This window comes from Hibiscus syriacus, unplaced genomic scaffold (assembly GCF_006381635.1).
Source record: "Hibiscus syriacus cultivar Baekdansim isolate YM2019G1 unplaced genomic scaffold, ASM638163v2 tig00110266_pilon, whole genome shotgun sequence".
In the NCBI taxonomy this organism is placed as follows: domain Eukaryota; kingdom Viridiplantae; phylum Streptophyta; class Magnoliopsida; order Malvales; family Malvaceae; genus Hibiscus; species Hibiscus syriacus.
This window is the reverse complement of record NW_024062654.1, coordinates 778,485-805,121: the sequence shown is the minus strand read 5'-3', so window position 1 is coordinate 805,121 and position 26,637 is coordinate 778,485. Positions and strand designations below refer to the sequence as shown.

The following is a 26,637-nucleotide window of genomic DNA, read 5'->3' as shown; positions in this document are numbered from 1 at the left end:
TGCATATGGTTGAGCTGTGTGGTGGTGTTAAACCCTGCCACAAGTTCATTCTCTCCTTTTCCCTTTTTAAATGTTTTTTAATTTAAGATGAATGGAGGACGAATCAAGGAAAGGCAGCTTTAAAATAGCCTTTTCATTAAAACTTTATAATTAACTTGTCTTTAAAACTAACTTTTGCTTATGTTAAATGTATTTAAACATGTATAACGATCAAATTATCTATTTAAATACGACTGCTTATTAATATTGGGAGGGTTTAAACAAAAAAATTAAGTTTGAAAAATAGAATCAAAAGGAACTTGAAGTTTGAAACTTTTCGGGGGGAAATTCAGCAATGTTTTTTTTCTTCAAAGAAATGTCCTCTTATAATAGTCTTTAATGATGGAACCATCTCAACACTAAATTGGCTATCAATCATAATCTAAAAATTCAAAAATTTATCACTATCATTATCTAATCCCTAAACCCTAACCTAGTGTGATGCCTTTCGACTTGAAACCAACATCCTTCCCCATTTATACTTGAAATAACATTATACCACAATAGAGAACTCTTGGTGTATGACTTGACTGTTTAAGACCATCGAAAAGTAACGATTTCACAAAAGAATGAAAATGACACTTAATTTATTGAATTTTAATTGAATATCAAAATTCATATTTAGGAGGATAAAATCAGTTTGATGAAAAATTTTAAAACTCAGTAGTCGTTGATGATGAGCAATGATAGTCGATCACAACAGACGATAATCAAAATCTAGATAAATAATGAAAAATGAGAGAAAAGATTACGTCACAAAATTGTAGCTCGCTTTAAGCATTAGAGGCTCTTGTGGTTGGTTTAGGGTGTCTTTCTCTAGGCTTTGGTGCTTTCGGTCATTTCCATCATCGGTTTTGCTTTGAAAGCACGTGTGTATACCATTTTCAGCATTATTTAATATGAAATATGGAGGCTAAAGACTAGGGTAGTCGAGTAGTGTGGGTCACATCTATAGAGTGTATCATCTCTGTCTTCTTTTAATGTCTTTGTAGTATTTTCCATGACTTCTACTTTTTATATGTTTCTGTTATTGGTATTTATGAAGGATTAGAACTGCGCTTGCTATCGTTGACTTCTGTGTATCATTCTCTTCATGTTTCCTCTTTTAAATTTAGCCGGGTCTTATGTTTCTGTCTATATGCAGAGATTCTTTCGCAGGGATTATTATGCAGGGATTAATTCCCGTTACAGACGCACATATGATTTTAATGACTGCATATGAATATTGTTTAGCTATGTATTTATTTATATATGCACTGCATTTTATCTATATTTTTAATTTTCTGACTGCCGGAGGTCTTCCACGGAAGCTACTCTCAACCTGGCGTTGGGAGCAGCCTACTACCCTACCTCTCCCTTACCCCATACATATGGGAATTGGGTTTTGTTGTTGTTGTTGTTCATTGTTTGTTTTTCCATGTAGTTAGTTGTGATGTCCGTGAACAAAGAAATGTCGAATGAAGTCAGGGCGGGCGGAAAATGTGATTAGTGAGCACGAAATACTATTAGAAAAATATAATGTAGCTAAAAAATTGAAAACAATCATCTAAATTTAACAACAAAATTTGGTGTGCAGTACCAAATTACAAACTTAACAATTGCGCAGATGTGCCCAACTATGGAGGCAAAACTTCATGGATTCATTGATCATTCAACCACGACACCTGAAAAAAGTAAAGCATCAAGTCCCCAGTTGAACTTTTTAAGATCAAACTTAGGGCCGATGAAATCAACCTCATTTGCCGAATGTTATATCCAATATACATGCATTACATGCATAACGAGTATCGTCAGCCTTCGGCATGCCTGTGCATCTTTTTCTTTAGTTTGTCCTGCTCCCGGTATCTCTCTTGCCGTTCTTCTCTACGACGCTTTCTTAAGACCTGCTCCTCCTTTGCCCTTTGTGCCTCGACTTCTTTCCGTTTTTGCTCCTCCTTCAGCTTCCGCTTCTTCATCTGCAAATTTAAATCGATTTACATCAATAAATGGCTTATTCCAAATTCAAGGGCTGGAAATACAAAATATAAAAATAGGGCCAACAGTCACTACAAAGCAACACACCTTGTCATTCCTAATCAATTGAAGGTGTTGAACAAGAGCATGGACTTTTCGTTCATGAGGCTCCATCACAACAGCTCTTCTATCTTCAAGAAGTGGCCGTTTCCGATGTGGTATGTTCTTGGGCTTTGATTCAAACGGAAGATCTGCCTGTAACGCCTTGGGGATCACCAAGGGATTGAAATTCCTTGGCTTTCTCTCAATTGGCTGTAAAAACACACATACAAATATACACTATAAAAACAGTAGAAATAAAGTAATAGTCCTAATAAATCCGAATAAACGAGAAAACCTTGTAGTGAGAATCCTTGTTAACAGGAACAGCCAGATTGTGTTCTCTCCTCAATTCTGCAACAGTTTTCATTCCTTGCCAGGTCTTTTCACGAGGTTGCAACGAGGTAGTTAAAGGGTTATAAAACTGAGGAACTTCAACTTGAGTCCATGCTCGCAAAAACACGATGTCACTCATCAAAATCCGATCCTCAAAGGGGCACCTTGTGATTCCTTCCCTAGGTTGCCCTCCCTTCTTTTTGGGTCGATTACCAATCTCTTCCTTTGCTGCCTGATAATATAAAATGCCATCAGTTTTCACCGGTATTTCTTTATGCATGAGATGGATTTATTTGAATTGTGTTAGACAGCAGAAATCGCTTTAATTATGATATGCCAAAGCAAGATTCTAAACGAGATTCTTAAGCATGGATATTCTCCACATTTTACCGATTATCTTTAGAGTAGTCACTGTCAGAGATGACTAGTTCATGCCGGTTTACATGTCTGATGACAAAATACAGAGTCGTATGAACCTCAAGATTCTCAATGTCTATGAATAAACGTTACCTTTTTCACCTGCCCACGGATCCCACTGACTGTTCGAATTGCAGCACCCTCAAACCGAGCTACTTCAAGATCTGAAGTGAACATATCTTTAATGAAGGCTGTTTTCTTGAATATTTTACAGGGGTAACCAACTAGCTTGATTTTTTTCACTATCCGTGCTGCATGGTTGAACTCAAGTATGTATGCCGTTGCAATGATGCGAAATCCAGCCTGGCATGCCAAAGAAAGCTGCTAGATGAGTAGCTATAATACTTGAGGAACAACGCTAAGGAAAACATAAGAAAGGAACAAGAATTTGGGTTTTTAAGGCAAAGTGTTCAAAACAAAATCCACTCCCAATACACTGTAAATAGTAAATTTAAAAACCAAACAAATCAAAGAAAAAGAAAAGAACTTTAACCTTCAATAATTCCATTGCCAACCCTTAGATTAATGATTTCATTGTCATATGATAATGATTAAAGATTCATACTATTTTAATATCAGAAAGGTTGGTTGTTAAAAAGACTGAACGTGTACAATTTCCACGCAACCAAACTAAAGAAAAAATATATATTTATCTACGATTTCAGATGCAACTTATGAACAAAAAAAACATAGTTTCAAGATTTCACATGTGACCTGATTGTTAGATAAACTCTGAACAGCCAGAACTCCGGTCTTTGGCGGAGCAAGAGGGCCCCAAAGCATTGCAAGGCAATGCATATGTTCTGGAGTATACTTGAGCATCCGATGTCTTCCATTTTGGTCCTCAATGGCATAAACAGGGGTGGTCTGATAACGTCTCCATCCTATTGAAACAATTATTGGATCTCTAGTCTTCAGCACTTTCTTGTGCCATCTGTGTCGTTTCAGTCTTGTCTGGAAGAAAAAGAAAATTTCTTATTATGTTTTACAATACAGAATACAAAAACCATCAGAATTACAATAGAGACTCCCGAGGCTATTCGCACTCTCGGTCAATAAAGGGGGCAAAGTTGCGGAGTTCAGGGTTAATTCTTCTTCAGGTTGGTTGTGGGATCTTCAAATGAGAAGGAATCTGGTTGATTGGGAGGTAGAACAATGGCTTTTGCTTTATTCTTTGTTGAATAGTATTTCTTTGGCAGCTTCGGTGGAAGACTGCTGGGTGTGGACAGGAAATGGGTGTGGACAGGAAATAGGAAGGGCTGTTTTTGAGCTAATTCATGCATTAGGAAATATTTCGATAGGGTGGGCTCTGATGTTACTGATGGTACTTGGTAAGACATGTTTGGTCAGGGTAGCCCCGCCCCGTGTGGAAACTTTCGTTTGGCAGGTTGCCCATCAGAGAGTGGCGGTTAAAGAGGAATTGTTGAAGCGTGGCGTGGCAGGGATTGTGGATTCCCTTTGTCCGCTGTGTGGTAAGTTTTTGGAGTCTGTTTCCCATCTTTTTTTGCATTGTGAGGTGGTCTGGGGTATTTGGTCTAGATTCTTGCATTCTTGGAATGTTTCCTTTGTTGTTCCGGAGAAATTGATTGCTTTAATCTTTGTTTGGGCTGATCTTGTTCCGAGCTCCACTATTTGGACTTTCATTCCAGGGGCGGTTTTGTGGTCGGTTTGGAAGTGTAGAAATGAGATAATTTTTGAGGATGGGAAGTTGGATGGTACGTTGTTCTTCCTTGTTCGCTATAGAATTACAGCTTGGTTTGTTGCTAGATTTAAAGATGTGAAAATTCCTTTTGATTCACTTGTGGGTGACCCAAAATTAGCAGATTTCGTGGGAAGATCAAAGAAGGGTTGTTCTTCTATGTCTTGGTGGGTTCCTCCTCCTTCGAGGTTCGCAAAACTTAATGTAGATGGTGCGATGGTAAAGGGCTGGGCTAAAGGAGGCATAGGTGGTTTGATGCTTGGTTCGTTTTCTGAGAGGGTTGGTTTTGGTCCTCCTATCCTTGCTGAGTTATTGGCAATTAAAAGAGGATTGCTTCTTATTGAGGAAATAGGCCATGTTTCAAATTGAAGGCTTATTCTTGAATCGGATTGTCTTACTGCTTTGGAGTGGATCAAGAACCCGGATCGTTGTACCCCGATGTTCGAGCCTTTGGTGAAAGACATTGCTTTTCTAGTGGTAGGTCAGGATATTATAGTTAGGCATATTTTGAGAGCTGCCAATTGGGAGGCGGATAAGTTGGCAAAATATGGAATAGGTTGATTCCAGTGTTGTGTCTGGGCGTTTTGTGTTGCTGTGAGTTGTATGTTTTTTTTTTATAGGAATTGAAGGCCTCATTAAAAAAACCCCTTCTTGATTGTATGAGCTTGTATAGAAGCTCATCAATCAGCGGAAGATGGAAAAGAGTGCCTTAAAAATTTTATTAACCATAATAAAATACATAAAATACATCCAAGAGCATTTCCCAAAATAACCAGGAACAAACAACTACCCAAACAGGCCTACCAACCCTGTACAATTCTACAACGACCTGAACTTAGTCTGGCCTGTAACCGATCGGCCAGAAAACCAACACAAAACATTCCCACAAAATACTTGATGCAATCAACCAATCCCCTCCTTAGCTAACTTGTCAGCTTCCACATTGCAACTCCTAAGAATCAATCTCAAAACAATATCCTTAGCCGAAATAGATGCCCCAATTTCCTCTACCATCGAACTGAAAAAAACTGGTGCAGAGTTTTGATTAGAAATCCAATCCACTGCTGTTTTACAGTCGCTTTCTATAATTAATCTTCCCTTGTTAGCCCATGTCGAAGAGAAGAAAAACACAATCCCTTCCTTAATAGCTTTCAACTCTGCTAAAATAGGAGTTCCAGGCCCTACCGCTAAAGAGAAAGTGGCTAAGGTACTCGGGGTAGAATCTTTTAAAATCCCACCTATACCACCTTGCAACCTATCCCCTCTTACCGCCCCATCAACGTTTAGCTTGAACATATCTATAGGCGGTGGAGTCCAACAAATAGCCTTCTCATGGACATGATAGTACTGAGACTTATCTGCAAGCGTTGGATCCCCAACTAAATTGTCAGAGTTGATACTAACCAAAGGATATTTAGCAAGAAACCATTTTGTCAATCTAAATCTGGCGAAGAAGAACAAAGATGAAGTGTCGACCTTCCACTTTTCGAAAACAACCAAATTCCTAACCTTCCAAATTGACCATAAAACAACCCCTGGGATGAACTTCCAAATGCTAGAATCCTTCCTTAGGAACGACCAAGAACACAAAAGTGAAATGGGGTCTTGAGGAAGAGCAGTAGAAATATCCCATAACCTAAGGAATTTGGTCCATAACTCCCCTGCAACCACACGAGAAGAAAAGGTGTTCAATAGATTCTTCATGCAATTGACACAGTGGACAAAGACCGTCTTCCAAAGGAATACCTCTCTTCTTCAACTCCTCTCTAACTGCCACTTTACCATGACAAAGCTGCCAAAGGAACGTTTCCACCCTAGGAGGAGCCAAACCAGCCCAAACCCACTTATTCCACTCGAACGAACCTTCTAAACTGCTATAAAAAGACCTCCTACATGACTTGACCGAAAACAGGCCATCACCTTTCCCCGACCACCCAAGAAAATCATCCACTGAATCCGACAAAGATACATTTTCAATCAAGGACATTAATGCAATCCACTGATCCAGTTCCCAGTCGAGTAAATATCTTTTTAACTGGATGTTCCACGCCCAAACATTCTGCACGAAACCACCAAACTCAGCTACTGTCCCCAACTTAGTAATCGATAAAGCAAAAATTCTTGGAAATTGTGATTTTAAGGTTGAGTCGTTGATCCACACATCAGGGTGTTTTTTGTTTTGAGTTGTCTGTTGTGAGCGGAGGGTGTTTGGATCAGGCTTTGTAATATTGTCCTATTAATAAATTTCTGAGGCACTCTTTTCCTCCTTCCAATGTCCTTCAGGTTACTGCTGTAACATGAAGGTTATGAAGGAGATTTTTAATGAGGCCTCCTTATATTTTCTATCAAAAAAAATAGAGACGCTCTGCTAATAAGAATGCAGTGTAGATATTGCTACCAAATTGGTTTTTTTAAATAGCTATGAATTTATCAACCTTAGTTTAAAAAAGCGCCGCTTAAGCGCGATTAAAGCGCTAAGTGACTCGAGCGAGGCCCCTGGCGCTTCAGCATAGCAAAAGCCCTACGAATTCATTAAGCGGTAGTAATCGGCGCTTTTGCAGCGCTTTTAGCAAAGCGCTAATCGGCGCTTAATCGCGAGTTTAGAAGATACGATTCTGGGCTTTAGCAGATACGATTTTTGGGCTTATTTAGGGTTTAGTGGGCTATTAAATTATCAGTTTTGGTTTTTTTTTCTTGTAGCTTCACACTAAGAAACGAAATAGATTGGCACAATCTAGATTGAATGACATGGTGTTTGTGAAATTCAATCATACCTTGGAGCGCAAAGCTAAAAGTAAGGAGGCCGATCCCATTCTTTTGCAAGATATTGATGAGAGCAATGAGTGGTTGATGGGAAGAATGGAAGAAGATGAAGATGATGAAGCGGTGTTTGTTGGTGAGGATTTGACATAGAGTGATGTTGCTAACGCTTCCGGTGCATATGAGCCTAGTTATCTAACTAGAGCATCAAAAGTAGTGAATGATGGAGCCGGACCATCGAGAAATGATAAAGGAAAATCTCCTGCTCATAATCCTATCTCTAGTAGACCATCTCGTAGATGCTTAGTTGATGAAGATGAGATGGAAGAAGATATTGGAGTGTCTAGTGATGAAGGAGATGGTGTTGTCCGAGTTGATGACGATGACGATTTAGAGGATTTTTAGTTATAAGGAATTGAGGGTTTAGAAAAATACTTTTGTTCATCTCACTTTAGACTACTTTTTGTGTAGACCATCTTTTGAGATTAGTATGCTCGTATAGTCGTATGGTTAATTGTATATAAGTATTTAAGTGTTTATAACTTATAAGTTATAAGTAAATTGAGAATTATATTTTGGTGTTTAAGTACTTATAAGTTTTGAATTTATGTATTGAGACTTTGATATTTAAGTATTTATAAGATAATTTATAAATATTTTGTATTTTTTTGTGAATTTCGGCCTTTCTGGCGCTTCTTGTGCATAAAGCGAGCGCTTTCACTTAGCGCTTAGCGCTTCGGCGTCTAGGACCCTAGGCGCTTTAGGGCTCTGGCGCTTCTTGTGCATAAAGCGAGCGCTTTCGCTTAGCGCTTCGGCGTCTAGGACCCTAGGCGCTTTAGGGCGCTTTACGCTTTTTAAAACCAAGTTATCAACTAAATATACAGGCTAAATCTTGCCAAGTTCTATGATCTCACAACATTCTTTTACCTAAAATCTAGGTTTTTCTTATTGAATAATGTTTACTTCTAAACTATAGTACCAAATGACAGAAAATAGGACCGCTGCAAGCTCAAGACAACCAATAAGGGTTAATACCACTTAAATGTTAGAACTCCCATTCACATGTAAACCCAGTATAAACAAGCGAAAAAAATGAACCTAATACATGGAAAATAAAAAAGGGTAAAAAACAAATAAAGCTCAACAATTTCCTCCCAAACGGAGAGGAAAGCAGCCTATTGTTCACCAGTGCAATAGCACAATATTAATAAAAGCAAGTATGTTCTAACCTGCATGTATCCAACATTTCTTCACCAAGACCAATTCCTCCAACCAAAAGGGGATGGCAGGGATCAAAATACTCTACCGTCTCAAAAGGAACATCATGAAACTCCAATCTTAGATACATCCCTGTGCGGAATCCCTCAATTTCCAATCGAGTAGTCTCATCAAGATCCTCGAGTTCTGCTATATTAACTTGTTTCTGGACTTCAATCTCTTCTTTCAACTGGAAGAAACAAGAAAGATTTATGGCTTAAACCAAATATTAGATTATATTTCAGATCAAAAGAAATGCGAAGTCTACCTTATCATAATAACCACTGTCATTTTCTTGACTGCGGTGAAATTTTCCCCCATGTTGTATATCAGTTTCCTCCTCTGGTGCTTAAGATCCATCATAAGTAATAAAAGTTAAGGTTGCAAAGGCAACACAGTTTTCATCGATACATCCCATGCAAACAGAAATAAAAACCAAACTGTTCACTGAAAGAATAAGAACGATGCAGTCTGGGGAAATGAACAAGTGGAAGCAACAATCTTGAGCATGAATGAGAAAATACGGACAGCAATAGCAGGAGAATGTATCACATTCACCCACTGCAGTTCTACCAGCATTAACAGGAAGAGATGATCCAAGAAGGCAGAAAATAAGAATATAAAGTAGATTAACTAACAAAAGGATATTAAGAATCAAATTTTGCACGGAGAGCTAACTTTTTCAATCTCCGCTCCTCAATTGCATCATCATCTTCCTTTAGGATTTCACCATTACTAGAATCATCTTCCTTATGACTTCCAAATTTCTCACCAGTTTCAAGATCTTCAAAGTCGCCATCCTTATCATCTTCTTCTTCAGTTCTAGCTTCTGATATTTGATTCCTGAGGGCACCCTTAGACCAATCACCAGTGGTGAAACGATCACGAACACTCTCATATACTTCTTCCTCTTTCCAGTTCTTAAGTTCTGAAAAATTAGTGGATTTGGAGCAGTCCTCAGTGTTGATGTTCCCACCATCTAATCCTTCTTTCAAATTCTACAATAGTAAAAGATAATATTAGAGTTAACAAAAAATGCAAAAAAATATGATGATCAATGAGAATGCACACTTAAATTGCAACTCTTCTGAAATTGAATATTAGTTATGCCACATACTGCATCCAAGACACCTTTTCCTTTTGTCCTTTTGGCTTAAAAAAATCGTCTTCGCCATTTTCTTCATTCTCAGAATCATCCTGCACTTCATTAACAGAAGCATTCAATGTCGATGCAGATTTCCCATATACAAGCTGCATTAGATTTATATTCTGTTTCTTAGATGCCCTTTCCACCAATGATGCTCTCCACTTTGATATGTTTCCCATGCCATCATCTTCTAGGACATTATGAAAATTGCATTTAGAAGTAAAACAAGAAGATAGAAGAAAATATCAAACATAATGATTAACCACATTAGAAATTAAACAACTGAAAGAAACTCTATCTAGAGATGTCCATGGGCTGGGTCCTATCAAATATAACACTGGAAAAGCTGTGCGAGCCAGGAAAACAAGTTTTTTATTAATATTTTTTATTCAAAACTAAACAGGTTTGTTATTTACCGGTAAAACAATTTCAGGCCCAGCAAGGCTCAGGTATAAATTTAAGCCCAAGTCTGGCCCAAGCAGGCTGAGATAATGAACCTAGCCTTAAGTGCACAGGCCTATCCTTGGACAGCTATACTATTATGTAGTCAAAATACATTACAGTGCCTTATACAGAACATAATCCGTACAAGCATATAACTTATAGTATTAGTGTAATGCCTACCAGTGATGGAGGAGCATACACATGTACAATCAAAATATACATAACTATGAACAGTACCAGCAGACTGCAGATCCTCATTGTCACTGTCTGAAAACTCTGAAGCCGAACATGACTCGGAATCTTCATTGCTTCCACCATCGTCATCTTTGTCGTGATCATCACATTTGTCACCTTCATTCTCTTCATCTGTACCCTGCAGTAAAGTTAGTTTAAGAAAATTAGTTTTCCCACCAATACTACCTTAATAACACATTGGAGAGACCAAGAGAAGGAATGGATGCAATTTCATGACTCTTCCACCTACCCGATGTAAAAAAAACTAGAGTTCTTTAAAAACAAGCAAAAAGAATCATCATTAAATACCTTGAGATTACTATGATCAATGCCATCTCCAAAGATTGCTTTTCTACTTTTTCTACCACTATGAAATTCAACCTGTTCCTTAACTCGACCCAATCGCTCTAATGCATCCGCATTTCCGTCATCAAAATTCCTACTTTCACTTTTCTCAATTGCATCTTCTTCAACACCTTCATCTTGGTCTGAAGACTTTGAATCATCCAGATCACTATCAGCATTTTCTTCATCAAATGCACTATCATCTTCTTCTCCATCAAACTGGTATCGTCCCAAAAGGCTCTATATCACGAATTAGCTTTGGATCTTCATCAGAATCTGTTTCGTGCCCTTCAGCTTCCAGCGAGTTATTAGGATTCTGACTAAAAAGGGAAATTTTACTCTTTTTCAACTTCTCATCAATTGGGTTCTTTATTTTCTGAAGTGATTTCACCAAGGCCTCACCAACATCCCATTTATTTCCTGACAACAGAAAGAAACCAGTGAGATGCTATAAGATGCCTTCAACAAAAGGGAGAAAAATTAACATGAAAGAGAATAAAAACCTTTATGTGTTGTTCCACCCATATCATCCACTTTAGAATACTGAACAAAGTGGTCATTAATGTTTATGTAGACCGCATCTTTATCATACAAGAGATCCCCAAGTCCAGACATGGGGGCATAAAAAGTTTTTCTTTGTCACGCAGTCCCTTCTTTTTGCAGCTGATGGTAGAGGGCAAGGATCAGATAGGCCTGTAACACCAGCTAAGCTAAAGTCGCCAACACCAGCAATATGCATCTGATCACAAAATTTATATGTAACTTAAGTACAGTAAAACTTAAGTCATTTCTTGGATTTGGTAACAATAAAACATTTTAAAAATAAAACAAAAACATACGGTACCATATTAAAAACTAAGTGCAATCTTAACAAGATACTATCTAAATCTTAGTTTCCAAGTAGAAAATTGACATCAATTTTTTTAATGAGAACATAGATAGTGGACACTAATACTAAATGGAGCAAATAAATGAAAACATGTAAAACAGCTAGATTGACATCCATGCAAAATGTTGCCTTTGAAAGATTTAACCAGCATCAAAATCATCCTGAGAGTTTCACCATGGTTTGTGTGCATGGGGGTTTTTCAGCAAATTTTTCAAGTACTTGAAACTTTTGCACTATTAGAAGATTAACAAATATCAGAACTAAGTGTTAGGATAATTTTTCACCTGAATTAGATTTCACCCCAAAAAGCATATAAAATTCATAAATCAGCATACCAGTTGTGGACGTACTTTAAAAAATATTGATTTTCACACTGACCAGTTTACATGAAGGTAACCCACAAAATAGATCAAAGAAATAAAAAAAGAACAAGAAATCAGCAAACACTAGTATATTACTCAACACGGGCACATTAGAAGCTCAAACTCATAATGTTGACTAAAGAAATGAGTTTATAATAAATTATCCAAGAGAAATTAAATGTTTGACTGGTCATTGTCAAGGTAGAGATATCTCTAGTGAACCAATCTTGGGAGTAAAGCATGATAAATTTTTTTTTAAACATCAAGTTCATCACATGGTGATGATGCTTCTGTTCATGGGAAACTTGATGCTGATATGAGGCCACCACAACCAAGTTAGTGGGGGTCCAAGGTTATTCTAGCAACATGTTATATATTTACAGGATATCCATACACAGATTACATGCTAAGAAACCATATGGTTATTCTAATAAAAAATGGTAAAGGATGGGGAATTTGCAATCTCAAGATTTAGGACATAATGGCAATAAAAGAGGCCATCTTCACATGTAAAGCTTTTAATCTTTAAAAATACCAAACAATTTAAGAAGCAGCATAGTGATGACTGTTCGAAAAGATTCATAGGGCATGCCTTAGTTCCCTTTTTCAAATTACAGCCTCGCAAATAACCATAAAGTGTAACATTTCTATCGCATTTATTATTTATTTGCACCCTCTCGGGAGGAGTAACATCTTCAAAGCGATCAACCAAGATATACGGATGAGAGGTCCTCCATGATAAAGGAGGGAACTTCATAACAGATATAAATCTGGCAAGATTGTGAATTTCTCGCTTTGGATACCTGTTAGATAAGTCGGAGAAGCAACAATAAATCTCACAATTAAACTTATTAAAGTAAGCTGCCATTGAATTTCACCAATGAGTGTAGTCAAAATAGAATCTTAGGTAGGACACTTACTTCCCATGAATGAGGCCAGATAAATAAAATAATTTAGCTCCATCATATATTTCTGTCCAGAAACGATGTTTGAGACGCTGTTTCGTTTTTTTCAGTTTCTTTACGTCCTTAAACTTATCAAGGTGAGTAAGAACCCCCATCACCTTTGGAAAACCATGAACTTGCAATATGTTAAGGAATTCAAATGTTTCCTACAATATACCAAAAATGTAGTTAAAACATATTAGAAAAACTCATTGATTTAACCTTGAGATTCAAAGTGAAGATTAAAATAATATAACTACCAAAGTAGATTGTCATCTTCTAAAAGTTCAACCAATGGAAAGCATATCAAACATGGTCAACAACTCACCATTTCAAAGCCATAACTTCCATCAATAAGAAGCAATGCTAGACCAGCAAACTTTGCAGCGTCAATCATGCCATTGATATCATTTGGACACTCAACAAACTGCAGACGCCGCTGCTTGCCTAACAAATTCAACAAACTTCATATCAGTGTCAGACAAGGAGCAACTTCACTACTTTTTCTAATCCAGATGAAAAGTAAATGTATATAAATATATAAAACTACTAAAATTTAGGGAAACATCAACCTGATACTATTGTTATTGGTCCTCGAACCTCAGGTAAATTATGCTTTGTGTAATGCTTTACAAGAGTCTTAATTAAAAGAGACTTTCCAACCTGCAATAAAATAAAACTTTCTACAATTATAAACCATATAATCATAGGAAAAGACTTTGAGGTGATACCACCTAGAGTTGGTATCACACACCCGCAAAGAAAATCACTAAGTTTGCAAAAATCTGAAAGTTTGCATGGAATAGCATTTGGATTTTGGAACAAAGAATTTCCAAGATTTTCTAGGCTGCAGGTTTATATTCAGGATTCTCTACTTGATAACCTTAAAGATCAACAATTTCAAATTCCGCATTTTCAATCTAACCTATTATGCTATTTCTTGCAAACTCCATCAAAACTAATAGAAAATTCTTCCTCACCAGCCCCAACTCTTTCTCTTTCCAAAGTTTCTTCACTCACTGTGTAAAACGTATTCAAAAGTGAGAATACGTCATCCTTATATCAAAACTCCTTACAAAACAACGAAATAAACTCTTATGTACAGTAAAATCCCGTCAAAGTGAAAGCTAAAAAGAGGAAATTAGGACATCCTCATGTTTTAGTTTTCACTCCAAAATTAGGTTAAACAGCTCTATTTCTACTTCATCAACAGTTTTCAATGACATATAGATGTTTCATTGGTCCAGGATGTTAGCAGAACACTTTAAATGCCCTTCTAATTTTCATCGACACTCTATGTAACAGGCAGCTCTTGTTTGAATGGAACCACCTCTTCCTTAGCCTGATTCTTGGTTTTAAAAAGCGTAAAGCGCCCTAAAGCGCCTAGGGTCCTAGACGCCGAAGCGCTAAGCGAAAGCGCTCGCTTTATGCACAAGAAGCGCCAGAAAGGCCGAAATTCACAAAAAAATACAAAATATTTATAAATTATCTTATAAATACTTGAATATCAAAGTGTCAATACATATATTCAAAACTTATAAGTACTTAAACACCAAAATATAATTCTCAATTTACTTATAACTTATAAGTTATAAACACTTAAATACTTATATACGATTAACCATACGACTATACGAGCATACTAATCTCAAAAGATGGTCTACACTAAAAGTAGTATAAAGTGAGAAGAACAAAAGTAATTTTCTAAACCCTCAATTCCTTATAACTAAAAATCCTCTAAATCGTCATCGTCATCAACTCGGACAACACCATCTCCTTCATCACTAGACACCTGTGTTTTAAAAAGCGCGCCTGAGGCGCTAGGCGAGGCGTTTAGAAAAAAGCCTCCGACCACCAAGGCGGCGACGAGTACAAGAGGCGGCGATTCAGTCGTCGGAGGCGGCGAGAGGCGACGAGGCGACGAGGCGATGCTTTTAGCGATTCACGTACAATGACCCATTTTTAAATTTTGGGTCTGGGCTCGATTTTCTTCCAACAGTCAGACCTTTTAAATTCCAATTACTTACATTAATGTATTCTTGGAACTTTGAACTGTCTCTTGACCTTCTAACGTCCAATTTTTTAATTACTGTATGTCTATAAATCATGATCCAAGCTCTCTAGTTTCTCCGATGCATACCCTGGAGCTTCTTTTCCCTCCTAAAATTTTCTCTCCCTCCTCCATTCATGCTTAATTCAGCGATTGTTCTACGTTGAAGTTGAAAGAAGACTCCTTTCTCAGTTTCTCCTATCTCCTTTCTCGATTTTCTCCATTAAGGTAAGTCTTAATTTTAAAATTTGTATCACTGTAGTGTATGTACAATCTGCTTTTCTTTTCCCCTCCACTCCTACATGGTTAATTTACTTCACTGTAATTTGTTTAATTGCTTCATCTTCAATGTAATTTGTTTAATTGTTTATATATTGGAAGACACAAGCTTTCTTTATCGGTTATCACAGCTGTAGATATATAATCCGCTTCATTGTTAAGGTGATCTGCTTACTTGTTATTTTGTTAAGGTAATCTGTTTAATTCTTTATCTATAATATGTTTAATTGTTAGGTAATCTGTTTAGAATTTAGATATATAATCATTAAGGTTTTCGCCATTAAGGTATTTGTTTAGATAATCTGTTCATAGAAATATAGAATTTACTCATTTTAGGCTTTTAAGCACAATATAAATATGTAATTTGTTTATAGATAATCCTGCTCAATATGCATTCTGTTTAATTTATAGATTCTGTTAATAGTTTTCTGTTTTTAATCTGTTAGTTATAATATGTTAGTTTACTGTTTTTATTGCTAATTTGCTAGTTATAATCTGTTTTTTATGCTTTTCCAAAAAAAAAGCTTACTGTTTATATTGCTAATCTGTTAGTTTATAGATATATAATCTGTTAGTTTTCTGTTTTCAGTCTATTGCTAATCTTTTTACTTCATACACTTCATATAATTCTGTTTATAAATATATAATTTATTAGTTTTCTGTTTTGATACATTTTGTTGTTATGTATTTTTTGCTATGTATTGTATTTTATGTTTTTATAGATTGCTGCTATGTTTATTTAGATAGTTAGATTGTTTTTCTAAAATGGCCACCGACGATGCTACCGGTTCCGCTGATGATGCAATTGATCCGGGGAGGAAATATAGTATACCTATGCTACTTGGTGTTTTTGCTTATTAAGTTGTTTTGTGTTTGAGATATGGTTATAAAATATTTACAAATGTTTTGTAAAATTAAGCGCCTCGCGTACGTGAATCTCTCGCCTCAAAGCGCCTCAAAAAATTGAGGCTCTCGGGTAGCTAATCGCCTTGGAGCGCCTCACGCCTTTTAAAACACAGCTAGACACTCCAATATCTTCTTCTATCTCATCTTCATCAACTAAGCATCAACGAGATGGTCTACTAGAGATAGGATTATGAGAAGGAGATTTTCCTTTATCATTTCTCGATGGTCCGGCTCCATCATTCACTACTTTTGATGCTCTAGTTAGATAACTAGGCTCATATGCACCGGAAGCGTTAGCAACATCACTCTATCTCAAATCCTCACCAACAAACACCGCCTCATCATCATCTTCATCTTCTTCCATTCTTCTCATCAACCACTCATTGCTCTCATCAAAATCTTGCAAAAGAATGGGATCGGTCTCCTTACGGCGCTCCAAGGCATGATTGAATTTCACAAACATCATGTCATTCAATCTAGATTGTGCCAATCTATTTCGTTTCTTAGTGTGAAGCTACAAGAAAAAAAAAACAAAACTGATAATTTAATAGCCCGCTAAACTCTAAATAAGCCCAAAAATCATATCTGCTAAAGCCCAAAATCGTATCTTCTAAACTCGCGATTAAGCGCCGATTAGCGCGAATTCGTAGTGCTTTTGCTATGCTGAAGCGCCAGGGGCCTCGCTCGCGTCACTTAGCGCTTTAATCGCGCTTAAGCGGCGCTTTTTTAAACTAAGGCCTGATTCTTATAAGGACAGGACAATTTAGATAACCTAAAAGGACAATTAAATTAAAAAAACTCATCTGTTTCAAATAAAATAACATCAATTTCTTTACCTTTGATTCCAGAAAAACATAACAAAAAATAAAGAACAAACGTGGCAGTAAGACATTACCTGAGGAGGGCCCTGCACCACGACCACAAATGGAGGCAGTTCGCCATAGGAACGATCCATAACAAGAAGATGAAGTCTACGCTGTTCCTTCTCAACAGCACGTGATTGCAATCGCTTCGCTTTTGCATTGGAACGAAAAGCGAATGCCTAATATGAAAATCAATTTCAAAAAGAAAAAAAGGTCGTAAATTATTAGCTCAATCAAAAGTGCAAACTCGTAGCGAGAGAGAGAGAGACTGTGCGACTGCTCGCCGGTGCCGCTATCCATGGCCATGACGGCTTCTCGGCGAATAGAAAAGGGAGTGGCAGTGATCTGCCACCAGTGATATTGTTAATGGGAAAAGACAGGAAAGACAATCAATTCCATTATGAGTGTTTTGGCTAGGGTTCGCAGACTTTTATTCTGTGTTTTGTTAAGTAGGTTAATTTATCCAATGGTATTATTCTATAAACTTTTTAATAACTTTTAGTAAAATATATTTAGGTGACGTTTAGTTGCAATGAATTCTTTGGATTTTGTGGGAATTGGAATTCAATTCCACCACTTTCTCATGTTTGGTTCAAATTTTTCAAGGGAATTAGAATTCCTCATGCCTTCAACTTTTCATTAAATGAGGGAAAGTGATGGATGGAATTCAATTCCCTTGTTGGAGGGAATTGAAATTTGATTATACTACCTTCATCAATCTTTTGATAACGTATTCATATATTGAATAAAAATATTTTTTTTATTATTTCGGGTCGGGTTGGGTTTCTAATTCATATATTCGAGTCGGGTCGGGTGAAACTTTATTTTGGTCGGGTCGGGTCGGTTTTTTTAAGTGTGATATTTAGGTCGGGTCGAGTTCGGGTTTAGGGTGAAAAATACTCGACCCGAAAATATATATAATTTTACCTTATATATTTAAGAATAATTACAATAATACCCATCTATATATAATTTTTTTCAATTAAGTCATTGTTTTTATTGACTAAAAATAATTTTTTTATTATTTCGGGTCGGATTTCTAATTCATATATTCGGGTCGGGTCGGGTCGGGTGAAACTTTATTTTGTTCGGGTCGGATCGGGTTTTTTAAGTGTGATGTTCGGGTCGAGTCGGGTCGGGTTTTTTAAAGTGTGATGTTCGGGTCGGTCGGGTTTTTTTAAGTGTGATATTCGGGTCGGGTTTAGGGTGAAAAAACCGGACCTGACCCGAAAAAAATATATAATTTTACCTTATATATTTAGGAATAATTATAATAATACCACTCTATATATAATTTTTTTCAATTAAGTCAATGTTTTTATTGAATAAAAATATTTTTTTATTATTTCGTGTTGTTTCGGGTCGAGTTTCTAATTCATATATTGAATAAAAATAGTTTTTGGTATATTTTTTGGTAACTAATTAACATACTCCGATTGGAATGTATCGAAATATTGCTCTATCTTTTGATAACTTATTAACATATTTTGATTGCGATGATTTTAACTTATGATGCTTATTAGCATGATTTTTATAATTTATTGGAATGAATAATCAATCAATAAAATGAAAATTTAATATTTTTTATTTTTTTATAATATATTACTACATGTAAGTTGTAAAACAAACTAAAATAAAGAAAAAAACAAGAAGGGCAATTCGGTCATTTTACATTATTGAAATCAAATTCATCTTACATGTATGCAAACCAAACAGAATATGGAATTAGATTTCAATTCCTGACAGATTTCAATTCCTTCAAAGATTTCAATTCCCTCAGAAACATTCCAACGAACCAAACGCCATCTTAAAGGTCAACTACATCGGTCACTAATGTTTTGAAAAAATTATTTTTTCCATTAAAGTTTCAAAAATAATAAATTAATTATTAATGTTATTAATTTATAACAAAATAGTCACTAATGTTATCGATTTATAATAAAATGGTCATTCTACCATCATCCTTATTATTAAATTGATGACAAAATATTAATATATATTTTACCCCTAAATTATTGTTATTTCATCAAATTGGTCATTGAACAATAATTTTATATTTAATTTACGCAATGCAGTTCGATGGAAAACAATAAAAAGAATATTTAATTTTATATTTTTTGTGTCATCCACATCAAAGATTATGCATTTTCATTGCTCATTGAAGAATCAATGAAAACACGGTCAAAATATAAAAGAATATTTAGTACAGAAACTATGAATATTTCAATAAAATTTTCTAGTTACCACCGGAATATGAACTGATGATGGTTGTTATTACCTCAAATCAACAACCGTACGTATAAACTTGATGGTGTGTGTAGTGTTGTCTTGAAGACAGAAACACGACGATAAGGCTTCTTAGGTTATAATATGTCTGTTAACATGGTTCAAGGAACAAATGAGATTATGATTAGGCAAAGCCCACAAAGTTCATTTAAAGTTCAGACTGGTCAGACAAACTATTCTGATTATGACAAGCCTGGTTTTGTGTAAAGTGGTGCATATGGAGCCGTGGTTGGTAGTTCATCTTTCTAGTCTCAACGAATTTTGCAAGATCAAGGTTTTTCATAGAGGGTCGTTCAAAATTCGAGTTTTTGTCCACAAACAACTTATCATGCTTGTTTAGGAGGTTTGCCATGTAGAGGTTGAGGAGGTTGTAACTATGGCAGAAGAACTCGTATTCAATGTCATTTGTGTGAGAAAATTGAACATCTCATTAACATATGTTATTTCTGGTTTGATCAATCGTTTGATAGGTAATAAATTCTAATCTAACTGCAAATAATTGCTATTTTTCTGATGAGATTCTATATTAATAATCCTTGATGCAAGCTAGTGATTCATTGATACTCACGTTGAATTTAGATGTGAACATTGAATAGTAATTATTGTTGTTGTTTTCGATGAGTTTGGACTCTTAAGATACAATGATACAATTTGGTATCTGATTATGGTGTTACAACACATCTTAATCTTGATGCAGGTATGGTTGCTAAATTTACTCTTTATTCAAGGTCAAATAAGGTGTATGTTGTACATGGTATGGTTGTACCTATTTTAAAAATTGGTGAAGTTGATATGCAATCTCAATCTAAACCATTAATGTTAAATAGTCTTTTACATGTTCCAAAAATTAAGATAAATTTATCATTCATTTTGAAGTTTATTAAATATAACAATGTTACTAACGAATTTTATCATAATTTTTATGTTGTGAATAATCTGATAACCCAGGAAATCAGAAAGTGAAGAACTCTACACATTTTTTCTACTGATTATTTGATAAATGATTACAAACTTATTGCCTATGCTTCTAGTGGTGCTGATAAAGATGTTAATACATGCTCTTCTAATGGTGTTGGTCAAGAATCTATTAATACATGTGCTTCTAGTGATGAAACTCTTAAAGATTATGACTCTATTTGTAACACCCCCAACCCGTATCCGACTCGGATACGAGTCCGAAGTGTCACATTGACTTTTCAAACATTTATTCGTATAAAATAATGAGTAATTTAAAAACTTTGATAACATTTAACTTATTCAAAACATTTACAAAATATATCAGAGTTCATACAATTTATATCTTTAGACTACATGCCAACTACACTCTATATACAGTACATATATTTTCTGATCTGACATTTGGTAAGGAGAACTGATCTGTCTTGCTCCGCATTACTCTTTACTCTTCTCGAAACCTACGTGTGAAACAATCACACGCTAAGTCGTTGACTTAGTGAGGCATATAAAACATATAATATTTCATATAACATAAATCATACATAACCATATACCATCATTATCATTAAGAAACACACATAATATCATATGGTTCATGTAAAACATTTCAAACCACTTATAAACCCATCGTATACATATCACATTCAGTATGCTTGTTTAATCACTTTATTAGCCCATGTACACTAGTGAGAACTTAAGGTATGTGAGTACATTGAGGTTGTACACACATATGCTGTCACCACAGCTCGATCAATGTCCCGAAGGACCAGTCCATAGATTTCGAAGAACCTAGGTAAACAGTCCATATGTCCCGAAGAACATAGGTAAACAGTCCATATGTCCCGAAGAACATAGGTAAACAGTCCATATGTCCCGAAGAACATAGGTAAACAGTCCATATGTCCCAAAGAACATAGGTAAACCCTCGACCCTTGGCATGCCAACTATACCCCTAGCTCTCATATCACATAACATGGGCATTATCATTTATAACAGTTCACATTACTTATTCATATTCTTTCTCTTATAAACACATATCTTTTCTTTTCAGTCACGTATTGTAACATCCGCAATACCGGGTTAGTGACCAAATTGTAAAGTTTCAGAATTTGGTGACTAAAGTAGAAGAATGAAAGAATTCAATGATTATTTGAATATATATATATATATTGAAGGTTATTTGGTATTTATTAAAGGAAATTAAGGGTATTATGGTCATTTGACCAGAAAGATTTTTTTTAATAATTTTTTAAAGGGTAATAAGCACGGAGGAAGAAGAGTCCAGAGCATTCTTCAGTCTTCTTCCTCCTCTCAACCGTGAAGCTTGGTATAAGGTAAGTGGGTCTTTAGTTGGTTAATTCTTTCGTTTTAAAGCTTGTTTTGATTCTTGGGATATTAAGAAAGATTAAGGAAAGCTTTAAGTGGCCTAAACCTCAAAGATTAACAAGTTATGAGAAATTAAGAAAAATGAGTTTTTAAGTGAATTTTTGATATGGAAGGAGTTAATAGATTGTGAAGTTGAATTTGACTTGTCAAGGATTAAATTAAGAGATATGAAGTGATAGAATGGGAATTAGAACACATTGAAAATTTGGTATGATTTTTGAATCTTATATGGAAGATAGAATTTTGAGTTTAAAGAAGTGATTATGGAGTAGAAATGAGTTTAAGTATGTGTATGAAAGTTAGGAATATTAAAGGGAATGAAGTATGATGTGTTGAGCTGAAAATGAAGGATTTTCGAGCTCAAATATGATTTCTGGGCAAGGGGAATCGGTACCCATTCAAGGGGAACCGATACCCCTTCAAACGAACAAGAATTTCCAGTATGTCATGGGGGAACCGATACCCCATAGGGGGGAACCGATTCCCCCTAAAGGAAAATTGGGAATATGGGTTTAATAAGTTAGTTTAAGTTGCTAGTATCCAATTACAAGGTGTAGGTACCTAATGATGGTCTCGAAATGTACATTTATGTAGATTCTACGCATAAAGCAATTCCGGAACGTTTGGCAAGTAAGATCGATCAAGGGAAAGATAAGAGATTGGAATTTGCTAGTGAGGCCAGGTGAGTGCATATTAGTTAGTTTATGGTGCTAAATGGAACAAGACTTGCGACAAGTCTATTTCCTATGTTAGAATGCATGAATATATGATTATACGTATATGATGACATGAATTGTATGTATGCATGAATATATGTGTTGACATGCTTTTGAATGTAATGTTATGAGAAGTATGTGCTATATAATGTATACATATATACATATGTGAAACTGAACTATGTGACTGCATGAGAAAGATATGAGCCATATGACATGATATAGGTGAACATGAGAAAGCAAAGTATGAGATATAAACTATGTGATCATAGTAAAATATAATTTATTATTATATGATAAGTGAAATAAGCTGGATAATATTGATCTATAGGATGAAGTGAAAATAGTACACTAACTAGGGGATTTGAACATAAATGATAAGATGAACGTATAAGATAAGCTAGATGGGAAAGATTCATAGGTTTAAATAAAACTATAACACATGGGTTGAATGATAGAAATTTGTGAAGTTATATGAGAAGATTATAAGAGTGATATGAAATTGAATTAAGTAACAGATTAGATTATATATATAGAAATAATAGAAGTGAGATATGTTTATAAGTCTGCCCTAGATGAATACGAAATATAAGAGTGCTATATGATTTATATTAGGATAATCTTGAGGATATAGATATATATAGATAGATATGAAATGAAATGAAATGAAATGAAATGAGTTATATGAATACACAATTATGTGATGAAATGGTGAATTACCTGAACATGTGAATATATATATATATATATATATATATATATATATATATATGTTTAAGAGAAGGCATAAGATTAAGATATAAGCAATATGACTTATAAGTATTGCTATGATAATGTTACATGATATGTTATGTATGTTAAAGGAATTATGTGATGGTATAAGAAATGCTATGATATATATATATATGTGAAAACAAGTATATGTTATGAGATAAGACTTATGACTATAAGCTACGTGAAAGTGTTCTAGGTGTTTCGATATATTATATGAAGTATATGATCTTATGTGAACAAGATATGATAAGTATGTTTATATGAATAAAGGTGATTGGGTGAGAAATGATAGAAATTATATGAAAACATGACATATGTGACATGTGAATTATATGGAAATGATCTACGTGCAAGCGAACTACGGGACTATGTGATCATATGAAAAGAAGCTATGTGATACGTGATATGTGAAAGTGAATTACAAGTTTATGTGAATATTTGAAATGAAATAAATGATAACGCCCATGTTATGTGTCATGAGAGCTAGGGGTATAGTTGGCATGCCAAGAGTCGAGGGTCTATTCGGTTCTTTAGGACATATGTATATTCTTTGGAACATGTGTGAAGTCTCGAAAGACACATACTTGATCCCTAGCATATGTATATGATTCTTAAGGAATTCTACGTGGTCCTTATGGACATCATTATATGGCACTACGGTGCAATTCTACGGGCACTTCGGTGCAATTCTACGGGGCACTTCGGTGCATTTATACGAGCTGTGGTGACAGCATAGTGCACAACCTCTATAGACTCACATATCGATAGTTCTCACATATATACATGGGCTAATCCAGAAATATGAACAAATATAAGTTAGTGGTATGATAATGCTATAGAAATGATATGATGTTGTGTGTGTATAGTGTTTGATTGAAATAGTATGTGATTATATGATAAACTGTTAATGATGAACTATGTGTATGCATGTATTTACTGCAATTAATCTGATATGATTTTATACGATATGAAAAATGCATGAAGTTGCTGTAACATGATAGAACAGAACATGCATGTATCAATATAGGTTTTAAAGTGCATTAAGTTGTTATGCCTCACTAAGTCTTCGACTTAGCGTGTGATTGTTTCACACGTAGGTTTCGAGAAGAGTAAGGAGTGATGCGGAGCAAGACAGGTCAGTTTTCCTTACCAAAAGATCAGATCAGAAATATTTGACAAAGTATGTTTTTGGTTATGTATAAAGTGTTGGCATGTAATAAGTCATTAAGTACGAGCACTCTGATAAAGTCTGTATTTTGTTTTAAATAAAGTTTTAAATTTCCCGGGATTTTTCTTAAGAGTCAAGGTTTGAAAAGTCAATGTGACACTTCGGACTCGTATCCGGGTCGGATACGGGTTGGGGGTGTTACACGTATCACATGTACGTGTAATCATTGATCTCATAATCACATGTTCCTTCTTTTCTGTCACATACCACATGTATGTGTAAACATATATCTAAATATCATATGTTGCATGTAATCACATAGATCTTATCATATAGCTTCTTTCACATATACATGTAATCACTTAGTCTATTTTCATGTAATTATTTTCACTTCTCATATGATTTTATATTCATATCTCACACAGCTCATATCACCTTGCATTGTTTCATATAAACATAGATGGCATATCTTGTTCGCATATATATTTTCCATATAACTCATATATCTCATAGTTCTTTCACATAGCTCACTATCATATTTTCATATCATATATCTTATAATAGATTCTTATATCATCATTTGTTTCCTTTCTACCTATTCATAATCACATATTCATATAGTTTATTATCATATCATATGGTTTATATCATCATAACATATCACATATTCACATCAACCATATAATACATATATACAATAACATGTCAACACATATAAATCATACACGTATATACTTCTATTTATGAATTCATGCATTTTACTATGGAAATAGACTTGTTGCAAGTCTTATTTCCATTTAACATCATATAATACTAATATGCACTCACCTGGCCTCACTAGTCCATTCCAATCTCTTATATTCCCTTTTTATCGATCTTACTTGTCAATGATTCCGTAACTCGTTTAGGCTCTGAATCTACATAATTATACATTTTAAGACAATTATTAGATACCTACACCTTGTAATTTGATACTAGCAACTTAAACGAACTTATTAAACCAATATTTACAATTTTCCTTTAGGGGGAATCGGTTCCCTACTATGGGGGTATCGATTCCCTCATGACATTCTGGAAATTTTGTTCGTTTGAAGGGGTATCGGTTCCCCTTGAATGGGTACCGATTCCCCTTGCCCAGAAATCATATTTTTGAGCTCGAAATTCACTTCATTTCAGCTTAAACCTTCATATTTTACTTCCTTTAATATTCCTAACTTCCATACACATATCTAAACTCATTTCTATTCCATAATCACTTCTTTAAACCCAAAATTCCATCATTTACATGGCATTCAAGAATCACACTAAATTTTCAATGTGTTCTAATTCCAATTCTAACACTTCATACTTCTTAATTAGATTGATGACAAGTCAATTCATTCATAAACTTCAACAACCATACCATATCAAAATTTCATCTTAAAACTCATATTACAAATTCCTTCTTAATTCTTTTATCTTATTGTTTAAATCTCATATAAGCTTTCCTTAAGCTTATTTAATACCCAAAGAATCAAAACTAATTTATAATTCAAGAATTAAGAAGCTGCAATTAAACTCACCCTTATGAAGTAAACCAACGGGAAGAAGAAAGAAGAAGAATGAAGCTTTCCAGATACTTCCTCACCCATAAGCTTCTCTCTTTAAATAAAAGATAATATCTTTACATAAAAGACCATAATACCCTTTCAATTCTTCCATAATTACCATTTAATCCACTATCAAAATATTACACTTTAAATCCCTAAACTTTTCAATTTTTCCTAAATTGATCACCAAATTCTAAAACTTTTCAATTTAGTCACTAACCCGGTATTACGGATGTTACACTATTATCTTTTGAAAGCTAGAAAGTTTCATGATACTGATGTTGTGAATATTAGGACTGATAGTAATACAAAGGTTAATTGTATTTCTGTAAATAGTTCCTTCAAAGTTGTAACACCCCCAAATCAAAAAATCCTAGAATTTGAGGGAAAATATCAAATCCCTAAATCAAACTCAATGACTAAATTGAAAAATGGTAAAAGTTTGAGCCAATTTTGTACACCCTAGAAAAGTTGAGGATCAACTTAGTAATTGGACCAATTTTAATTTGATTACAAATCTTTCCTACTCATCTTTTCTTTTTCCTTTCTCCTTCGTTTTAATCCTACGTTTCCGCTCATCATCTTCAACCCTTCTCGCTGTCGTTGTTTTGCTTCACGGTAAGAACCACGAAAGTCCTTCGCTTAGTGTCGTTTGGCTGTGTTTTACTTTTGTTCTGTTGCATCTTTGTGTGACCATCGTTCGAGACTCGATATTGGAAACTGAGATTCTCTCGTCAT

At 35.0% G+C, this 26,637-nt stretch overlaps 1 pseudogene; it reads right to left on the bottom strand.

Moving 5' to 3' along the window:
- Positions 1-1,767: 1,767 nt before the first annotated feature.
- On the bottom strand, positions 1,768-26,637 carry LOC120115546 (annotated as a pseudogene).